The sequence below is a fragment of the Heliangelus exortis genome, chromosome 2, assembly GCF_036169615.1.
Source record: "Heliangelus exortis chromosome 2, bHelExo1.hap1, whole genome shotgun sequence".
NCBI classification, from domain to species: domain Eukaryota; kingdom Metazoa; phylum Chordata; class Aves; order Apodiformes; family Trochilidae; genus Heliangelus; species Heliangelus exortis.
Window position 1 is genome coordinate 12,955,921 of NC_092423.1, and position 7,856 is coordinate 12,963,776.

Here is a 7,856-nt window from a genome sequence, read left to right on the forward strand (position 1 = left end):
CTGTAGCCCAAGTTGCAGCAGTGAAAAGATAGCTTGACAATTCCCTTTTAAGGTTACTGCCGTTAAATTAGTCACTGGAAAACTTGAAATATCAGTTTGTGAGATGATCTTTTTACTAGGCAAAGGCCTTTTAATTTTTATTAGTGCAATTAGTGTTTTTATAAGCCCCCAAAATAAAATTAAACATTGTGGTAATACAGCATTAAATAACTCCCCTGGTTTTAGTCAAGTACAAGATTTTTGAGGAGGTTTTTTTTTGCTTGTTTGTTTTGAGGGGGTGGTGTCTTCTTCCTCTCAGTTTACAGTACTATTTTTTATTTATTATTTACAGTTTTATAAGCATGGACTTGGAAGTACAGACCTCTGAAGGCAGTGGGTGTGTTCAGGATCGAAGCTCACCAAAAAGGGAATTCCTTAGCCTTTCTCAATAACATCTTCTTCTTTTTTCATATCGATACAGATACAGCCTCAGAGCTATTTCCCATGGAACAGTGAAATGGCACATCCATATAAAAAGATCAGATGTTAGAAAGGTATAATTATAACCTGGTCCATTCACTGTGTCTCTTTTTCTCCTCCAAGACAAGTTCTACTTGAATAAATAACATCTTGCTTCTTAATTTGCATTTTTAATGTCTTGTTTACCTTTTTGGAGCCATCAGGGTACAGAGAAGTTAAGTACTCTCTCAACATACTTTTAACCATTGCAGAATAAAATATTTTCATTTTACTGTTGCATTTGCTTTTTTAAAAAAATATTTCCTCATTAATATATCAGAAATTGCATACTTTTTAATAATGTACACTCTCACTTGTACCATACCATTGTATAAGTGCAAAGCATCAAAGTCATGATACCAAATAAAAATTCTCTTACATCCAAGCTATTGATTTTACTTTACTTAGCTTCAGAAGTTGAAGATGCTCTTTGTTCTGTCTTTCTGCTTGACCTCACTATGTGGCTGCAGTTCTCTATTTCAACCACTTCACAGCAAAGTCCAGCATTTCAGCTCAATCTTCAGGTGTCTGTTTACATAATAACCATACTTTTCCCCAAAAGAGCTGAGATACAGGCATAGTTTCCCCAAGACTGCAGTAGGGATGGTGAGCCAACAAAAAGGCAGTTGATGCAGGTAGGCCCAAGAACCATCAGTGTGATGAGACACTTCAGTGCTCAGCTGTCAAAAGTCATGGTCTATGATCTCACAAATCCTGACATGTGTTCTAAGTTCTCTACAAGTGAGAAATGAAATGACATTAATCAAATTCATACATATAAGCATGTGTGTGTGTTTCCAGATGCATGACATAATAATGCTGGCAACATGATACAATGAAATTATATACATACTGCCAGCAGATCTCACTATCTGGGAATTTTAAATTCCAGCAGTCAGTCATCTCTATTTTAAGGATACTTTAATAGCATATAAAACAACCAAACTACAATAACACTCAACGACAAAAGGATATTGCCATTTAAATATCATCATTAAAATATTGCAACAATTCAAAATATTTACGCACATGTACTCACATTTAATAACTTCACCATTGAGATACCAGTATGGGGTTCATTTTATTTAACTGCAGAAGTCTACAACTCAGCTAGTCACTCAGCTTGCTTCGTAGTTACTGGAGAGAAATAATGCTTGGAAGGACACAATTCACCTGAGTTGTCTGGAAAATGTATAGTGAATATACTGTGATAACAAAGCAGGAGTCTGAGGTCTTCCTAGACAGCTCCAATTTAGTTATCCTCATCATGTCAAATGAGTCCTGCCTGTATTGAATAGATGTTCTTGTTTGGATCTCTACCTTTGTAAGAATCGTTAGCAATCCGTATTGATGTCTTTTAGTCTTTAGCAAATAAAATCTTAATTAGATTTTTGTTTATGCTGATATTTACTGTAGGGATATATTGACTTCAATGCTATTTTCTTGTTCTCTTGCCACATTTCAGCTTGAAATGTCCCCTCCAGACTTGCCTTGTAGAACTTTGCAATCTTCCATTTTGATAGACAGCAACAACCCATTTTTTGTTTTGGTATTTCCAAAACAGACTTCTGAAACATCTTTCTTTGCTTAATGCCTGTGGTATTTTGTATTATTGTCTCAGTCTCCTGCTGGACACAAACTCCATGTTCTGGCCTGTCCCAGTATTATAAGTGATCTCACAAACTCAAGCTTACTTGAATTATTGGAGCACTTGATAAGTCTTACAACAGTCTTTCTGGAGGAGCAGAGGAGTCTAAATTTGTTCTAAAATGGAGCTTTATAAATTTACTTAGGAGACTGTCTGATATGGTTGCCTTCAACAACAGGGAGCTATGACAGCAAACAGAGCAACTGAATAATCCATTTTTGTGTGCCATGTTCCTGTGTCACTCAGTGTACAATGTATGATGACACTGTGGGTGAGCATCTGGTGTGCATTTGAGGAACTGGGCTCTCAGAGTGGAGAATGCATTGCACTCCATCCCTCAGGCCCTCCTTGCTTGTATTTAACCTTTACTGTATGTATGAAAAAGGTTTTATAAATTCAACATACCTATTTGTTTACCTAACCTAAATGATTTCCTTAAATATTTATCTGTGGTGCTCACTCCCTTGCAGAAGTTCATTACATTTCCCAGTACTGGTGATGCATAGATGCTTTGAAGCTGCAGTGTTTGCAATTGAGTTTGTATCCCTGTTTCAGCAAAAAAAGAGAGTGCTACATCTGTTTCCCTTCTGATCAAGCATCTGTTTTCAGCACAGTTCACTTGGGGCTTTGTTGTAACTCCAGAGCATGGGTTCCTGCTGCTGGTTACACACTGATGCATATTAACTGCTCTGATAAAATATCTCCAGGATGAACATTATTGAGGGCTCTTCTTTCATCTTCCCACAAGCTCCAATTTTGGGGCTGAAGACTGATTCTACTGCTTTTTTTACCAAGACTTACATTTCAACTCAGCCTGCACTAAGCCCTCCTTACTGTAGATTAGTCCACTCAGTGCAATTTGCAAAATAACTTATATGTTACAGTTCTGTGCTGGTTTGGTATATCAGTGAAAGAAGCTTGCTGTCCTTTGGTGGGAACACTTTGATCTAGCCAATAAGCTACTTAAAGTGAGAAATCAGCCCCCAGAACTATCTCATGTCAGCTGCCTAACATCGCTGATTTCAAAGCTCCTGATTTTTATTCTAGTAAGGATCCAGTTGCCACATCACTATAATATGCTCACATATTGTTGAAAATACAACTTCAAATAAAAATAGTTTAAAGATATTGAAAAAAGTTACAGGATTTGAATGGATGAAGCACATTTGTCTGACTATGAGGTAAAGGCAAGGGCATGAGTGTGGTATAAAGGGGATGAATTTCTTGAGCTATACTGTGTTTGTTCTTGTTACAATGTGTTGGATGTATTCTAGTAATCAGTGTTGTCTCATGTGTGAAAACAACATTGTGATGCAGATTGTAGCTGTCAGATGACTTGCTCTCAATTATAAAGTGGTCTTCAGAGACCAAGAAATGGAACCATGCAGTAAATGACAACTTAATGCAGAATATTAATCAAAGTTACGATCTTATTCTGCATTTCCTGAAACTGAGGAATTACTTGTGAATTCACTGTGCTCATTGCTCTTAATTATAATCACATGGGAAGAACCTAGCTTATGGACACCAGCTGATACTACTTGGCTTTTATTGAATCACATAAAACACATAACACTCCTTGTGCAAGAATCAAATCAGGGCTTTTGTGTTCTTATGACTGAATACAATTAATCTGCTAGTCATTTTTCTGAGTCAGTGGAATTTGTTTCTCTCAATGTCTTTGTACCTCTCAAAAATATCTAGTAAATTAAATCAAGACTTCTATTTGATCACGTGGGAAAAATATTTTCTTGTGGTGTTAAGAAGGCCTATAATTTCCATCAAATGTTTCTTAACAGCTATGGGTTCAAGGCAAGGCACTGGGATGTCTAACCAGTGTATCTAGTAATTGGACACATTTTTTTTAAAAAAATCATATATATCATTCAAGAAGTCAGTGAGTCCTAGTTACATAACATTTTTGTCTACTATTGGAGAAAATTAATAATCATAAGGTGCTCAAACTTTACCCAATGTTTTATAAACTTGTAATTTATGTAATGTTATCACTCTAATGAGAATGCTCTATCACACAGCACAAAACAGTTGGAGAGTTTAGCAAGTCCTCTGCCTGACTTGGTATAGAGAAATGTCTTGTGGTGTAGCTGAAAGCACTTATTGGCATGGCTAGATTAGTACACAAACACTTTTCAGTGGTTTTATTCACTTTTACTGAATAGGGAATTGCTACTGAAACTTATTTTTCCTTTCAACTAATCCAGTTAGCATACTTAAGTTATTTAGTATTCCCACAGTAAATCCTTTCTAATTGTGTAATTTTTTACAGTGTAAGTTCATTCCCCACACACTACAAAATGAGACTTCTTCCATTCTCATGGGATGTGGGAGTCATGTAAATTCTTATCCTTGGAGATGTATGGGCCTAGCTGACCATAGGACATGGACCAGTAAACCCAGAGTTCTGAAGATACTTTAATTTTATAACTTAGTAGAGAATCATACATTTTATGGACAGATTTTTTTCCAATACTGAGTGAATTTTTCGTAGGACTGGCACCTGAAAATAGCAGAAATGCATTGATTTAAATACCATTGTTCATAATCTATGGCAGCTGAAAAGATGTTACATTTAACCCCTCTTTCTCTTTAGCTAAAATATTTTTGGCAAGTGGTGGAAAATCTTAAAGTTCAGTTTCTAGCATCTATCACCTAGAAATGACCTTTTGTGAAAAACAAATTCAAACCAAAACCCCAACCTCTTGTAAAAGGTTTACAAAAAATACACAAATTTTACACTTTGTCCCCTCCTTTTGTAGAGGTCTTTGAATTTATATTTTGCAATCAACTAGTGATAGCCATTTATGGGTTGGTTTTTTTGTTATTTTTTAGAAGGTTTTTTTTTGCTATTTTCTCCCTTAATTCTTTCCATTATGATTGCTGGGTTTTTTTGTGCCTAGCACTCTGGAAACTGGAAGGTGACAAGAATTGTTTTATGTCATCTAAACCCAAATTATTTTTTCCTAAGGTTTATGGAAAAGAGACAGAGATGCTAATGGTCAATCTCCTGCCATCATGTGTGACTGAAGTGTAGCTGCTGAAAGTTCATGGTACTGAGTTTAGAACAAGGTTAAATGGAATATAAAATCCATTAAAAACCTCTTAAAAATAATGCTATTTCATTCCTTAGTCAGACTGAGGCCTGAAACAACAAATATGTGTGTGCACTTATATACCTGACTCTCTGAATAGCTTCAGTGAATCCCAACAGAAGGATTTAGAATCTGCAGAGTGAAATAACTTCAAGCTCTGGTAGCAAAGTGCTGACTTTTTACATTCTGTCAGTTTGAGATTTGAATGCCCTGAGTGATCTTTGCTATTCTTTGCTAGAAATAGGAAAGCCAAGTAATACTTCTGTTGGCACCTCATCTCTTCAGTTAACACTTCAACACTAAATTTTATACCACGGTCTTGGACTGTGAATTTTGATGACCAAAATATGGCAAAATCCATTTTGGTACCTTTGGCAAAAATGCTTGGCCATACAATATGGACATTAGCACCTTTACTGCCACAGTTAAATAAGAGCCCACAGTAGAAGGTGTGTTGCAGCCTAGAAAAAACACAGGATTTCATGGCAGTAGATGAGAGAACAAATCTGTTATAATTGTGAGGTTTTGAGGACTCACCAGAGACAGATTTTTCTATGGTATGTCTAAGCATGAATTTCTTTTCTCCTTTAAGAGGCATTTGCATTACTGAATGTTTCTGCAAAATTATTTGGCACTAGAATTCATTATTTATCCTTCTAAAATGAAGCTGACCTAAAATCTCCATCCTGCAGAGTGTTAGAGTAGGAGTGTTAATATTAATGTTGTTTTTTTTTAACGTCCACTCGGATGGAAGGTTTAGGCAAAAATGATAATTGCACATTTTAAAAAACATTATGCTTTCTTTTAACTTGAATTCTTACGTCACAGAAGTCACTTTATAACATTTAAACTATTAAATTAGATGAATTAGATGCAGAATTAGATGCATGTATCTGATATTTCATTTTGGCCTCTGTAGTGTTTTAGATATGAGTCCATAGTTAAATTTTAAAGTTCTTCAAAAAGAATGTGTCCCCTGTAATAGTGAACTGGTATCTTCAGAGACATTTAGTAAAAGAAATGTAGACCCATTTTAAAGCCTTCATTCTCAGTACATGTGAGAAGAAGTTCCAGTTTCTGACTTCTTCTCATTCTTTATGATGAACTGAAGTTTTCTTGATGGAAAGCTTTTGCAGAATTTTATGCATGCTCTTGAATTCCTGTGGATATCAGTAGAATTGAAGTGCAAGATTAAATTCTAACATATGCTTTCCTTACAGGAGCTGACTAAGCCAAATCAAAATAATGTCACCAAGTGCTTTTTGGATTACTTTTTCTGCTAGTTTATTGGCTCAAGCCAGCTCACTGAACACTAGATTTCAGTCAAAGGCAGCAGAATCATCAGTCTGAGGCTGGTGGTAAGAGGAAAGTATGGGGACTGTCCCTTCTGGTACCATCAAACCATTCTATTATTTTCATTATGCAAAAGTTTCAGATCTTCTTTTTGGCTCCTGAAATAAAATATACCTACTGAGTCATGAAGAAAATAATTCAACTTGAGCATTGTTTAAATTATTATCGTTATTCTTAGTAATCAATTTAAATCTTTTTAAAGGAATTTGTCCTTTCCTGACTACTCAATAGCACTGAACAAGTGTAACTAAAGTGAGGAAGAAACTGTCTACAATAAACAGTCTATCCTATATAGACCAACTATATGGGCAATTCTTACCCATAGAAAAAGATTGTGTGTTACTTTTTTCATGCATGTAATGTATGTACTGTGACTCTGTCTTGCAGTTTTCTAAAACCCAACCAGTGCTTTTATATGGTTTTTTTGTGTTTTGTTTTGCTTTGTATTTTTGTTTCTCTTGTAGCCAGCAATTAAAAAAAAATAAAATTAGACCATGCATAAATCTGATTCAGGAACCAGTGTAAGTGCTTGGACTTTGGATGGAATGACACTTAAGGACTCAGATATACATTCTTGGGAATGTGATACCTGCTGCAAAAGGTAAATGATAATGTGGGACTTGCATACTTCTTTCCCTGAAATAGATGTAATCACTATGAAGCCATCACTGAAGCAAAGTAAGCACTGTGATGACATGAACAACACAAAGATGTCCTTGCTCACTGATTTTCTTTTTGAGTTGGGATAGTAATAATATAATTAAACCTCTATGATGGTTTCTAAGATGCAACCACCATCCACTGTTGTTTCAAATACAGGTGCAGACATCCTTGCAGGCTAAAGGGAAGTTTCCATAAATGTAGGGAGTAAAGAACTTCTGGAGAACATTAAACTTTAGTCTTTTGTTGGGTGAGTAGAGCTACAGAGCATATTTCAATTTCTGCTGTAGATATTAATTCTTGTTGCCCAGTATCCATGTCTATCTGTCAAAAGAAGATTTTACATACATAATATCAAATATATCCAGTCTACAGTTTTCATTCCAAATGACAGATATACTACAATAGCCTTATGAAATGTAATAACTTCCAGTTACCACATAATATGACACGAGGTGCATGTAAAGCAGAGAATTATACAGACATTATGAAGCATCCATATCCAAAGAGTTCAAAGCAAAATGATATCCAATTTTCATGTGCAGTTTAGATTTGAAATTCTTTCTTGAGATGAAGACATTAATATT